We start from the raw sequence: 2,767 nt of genomic DNA, 5'->3' as shown, positions 1-2,767 counted from the left end.
TCCCCACAGATCTACCCCTGAACTCCCCACAGATCTACCCCTGACCTCCCCACAGATCCACCCCCTGACTTCCCCACAGATCTACCCCTGACCTCCCCACAGATCCACCCCCTGACTTCCCCACAGATCTACCCCTGAACTCCCCACAGATCTACCCCTGACCTCCCCACAGATCCACCCCCTGACTTCCCCACAGATCTACCCCTGACCTCCCCACAGATCTACCCCTGACCTCCCCACAGATCTACCCCCTGACTTCCCCCCAGATCTACCCCCTGACCTCCCCACAGATCCACCCCCTGACTTCCCCACAGATCTACCCCTGACCTCCCCACAGATCTACCCCTGACCTCCCCACAGATCTACCCCCTGACTTCCCCACAGATCTACCCCCTGACCTCCCCACAGATCCACCCCCTGACCTCCCCACAGATCTACCCCTGACCTCCCCACAGATCTACCCCTGACCTCCCCACAGATCCACCCCCTGACTTCCCCACAGATCTACCCCTGAACTCCCCACAGATCTACCCCTGACCTCCCCACAGATCCACCCCCTGACTTCCCCACAGATCTACCCCTGACCCCACAGATCTACCCCTGACCTCCCCACAGATCCACCCCCTGACTTCCCCACAGATCTACCCCTGACCTCCCCACAGATCCACCCCCTGACTTCCCCACAGATCTACCCCTGACCTCCCCACAGATCTACCCCTGACCTCCCCACAGATCCACCCCCTGACTTCCCCACAGATCTACCCCTGACCTCCCCACAGATCTACCCCTGACCTCCCCACAGATCTACCCCTGACCTCCCCATACGGGAACCACCAGTTTCAACCAGTCAGCCAGTCATCGACCGGTGCCGAGGGGAGGATGAAGAACAGCTGGTTCCCAGTACACCGGCTACCTGGGCTTTCTCCTTAGCCTTATACCAGACCTCAACCACCACCACGTCTCCAACAACTGGACTCTCCCATACTCCTCTCATGGCTCCTCTCCCACATCCCTCTCCAGATGAACCCGCCATCTTGAGAAGATATGAGAGAGGTCCCTCATCTTGACCTCAGCCTCATTGCAACCACCAGGCCTCCACCTCACACCAGGAACATAGCTTCGTCACACAGCTTCATCAAAACCTCACAGACAGATTGAGAGCAACAAACCTGTGGATGACGAAGGTGTTAACGCACCTGTGTACCGCAGGTGGCACGGTAATGATGGGCATGACCTGAGTGAGGGTCAAAATGCCTCCACTTCAACTTGCTATGTCAAGTGAAGGTAGACGTAACCCAATGTGAAATGTGGAACTTTTCTCCCACACTGTCCAGACAATGTACACCCTCCTCCCCCTGAGGCTTTAGTACACTATCTCACAGGATACAACGAATACATAATAACGTACACCACCTGGCGGAGAGTTAGGAAAATTAAGAATGATCCCCGGATGAAGAAGGTCAGTATCTTGCCGTAATAGACAAATCACATTACTAAAAAGTATACAATGTAGATATATGGAATGCTGGACACAGAGGAAGATTTCCACAACCTCCCGACATAACAAGATTGCGTCTCTGAGGATCTCATGTGAATACCGTCTTACATGGCCCCGGATACTTTCGATTACTTTGGCATCGATTGATCTCATTAATCATAAGTCACCTGTGTGGCTACATGTTGGAGGTTTAGGGATTAATCTGACTGCAATATCGTCAGCCATCACAGGGGCCACATGTAAGAGGGTCGGGGAGTTACAAGTAAATTTTGACGGTATCGGAAACCCTCCGATATCTGGTCAGAGAAGGTCAGAGACGAAAAATCGGGCAGTTTAGGTGTAAAATCGGGTAGTGCAGGGAGTAATCGGATAGGGTTAGGTAGGGTCTGGTTGTGTGATGTGGAATCAAGTAGTTTGTGGTAGAACTGGGTAGTGTAGGAGACAATATGGTTGGGGTTAGGTAGAGTATGGTTCATGTGAGCAGAGTAGAACTGGTCAAATGTACTTGCTTGCATCAGCTGACAATGTCTCCTTGCTCACTGTGGCCGGCCTAAGCGAGAGTTCTAACTCATTGTCACAAGTTTAAGAGGTAATGGAAGGTCCTACGATGATCTTACGTTAGTATATAAAACCGAGGAAAGTCTGGATGATTTAGGCTTTGCCGGTGACGTACAACACAATAAGTTCACCATAGGAACTGTTCAAGCCTGCCTGTGTAAACTTTACTAGACATGTGTTAAGTCATGAGAGGATCAGGTTATGGTAGTGTTCATACCATCCAACACAAACACACAAGCTGCTCTCCTGCATGGCTCAGCAGTAATGTTCCGTCCACACACACACACACGTGGGCCGCCGCGGAGCACAATCACCACGTGTAGCCCCGACCATGTGATGTGGGCGACTGACTGCCTCTAACTTGCAACTGCTGCTGCTGCTGCTTCTGGCCTAACCGGTGGGCGGGGCTTAGAGGGGAAGTCGAGGGGAAAAGGGGCGGGGTCTGGGTAATGATGACACTAGTCAGGGGCGTGGTCAAGACCTAGAGGGGCGTAGTCAAGACTGGAATAGGCGGGGGACTCTCCAGTGTTGGCACAGGAGAAGAGTGCAGAGCCGGTGTGTGTGTGTGTGTGTGTGTGGTCATGAGTCGCGTCTCAGAATGTACTGAGTGAGGAAAGATGACGTGGCGTGGGAGGACATGGCCCAAGGTGTCAGGGGTCAGGCAAGTGTTGACCTGTGACCAGGGCGCCTCCAGGGCCGTCTGCCTCGCCT

The 2,767-nt window shown here is 53.3% G+C and overlaps 1 protein-coding gene across 1 annotated transcript in view; it reads right to left on the bottom strand.

Moving 5' to 3' along the window:
- The window catches only part of LOC139765861 (cell adhesion molecule Dscam1-like), a 170,835-nt gene extending 168,457 nt beyond the window's left edge, over positions 1-2,378 (bottom strand). Inside the window, exon 1 of the mRNA XM_071693720.1 lies at positions 2,116-2,378. The gene's annotated coding sequence lies outside the window, so the exon portion shown is untranslated. The remainder of the gene's footprint in view (positions 1-2,115) is intronic.
- Positions 2,379-2,767: the final 389 nt, after the last annotated feature.

Source organism: Panulirus ornatus, chromosome 56, assembly GCF_036320965.1.
Source record: "Panulirus ornatus isolate Po-2019 chromosome 56, ASM3632096v1, whole genome shotgun sequence".
Lineage (NCBI taxonomy): Eukaryota > Metazoa > Arthropoda > Malacostraca > Decapoda > Palinuridae > Panulirus > Panulirus ornatus.
The sequence above is the reverse complement of the archived record's forward strand: the minus strand, read 5'-3'. Positions and strand labels throughout refer to the sequence as shown.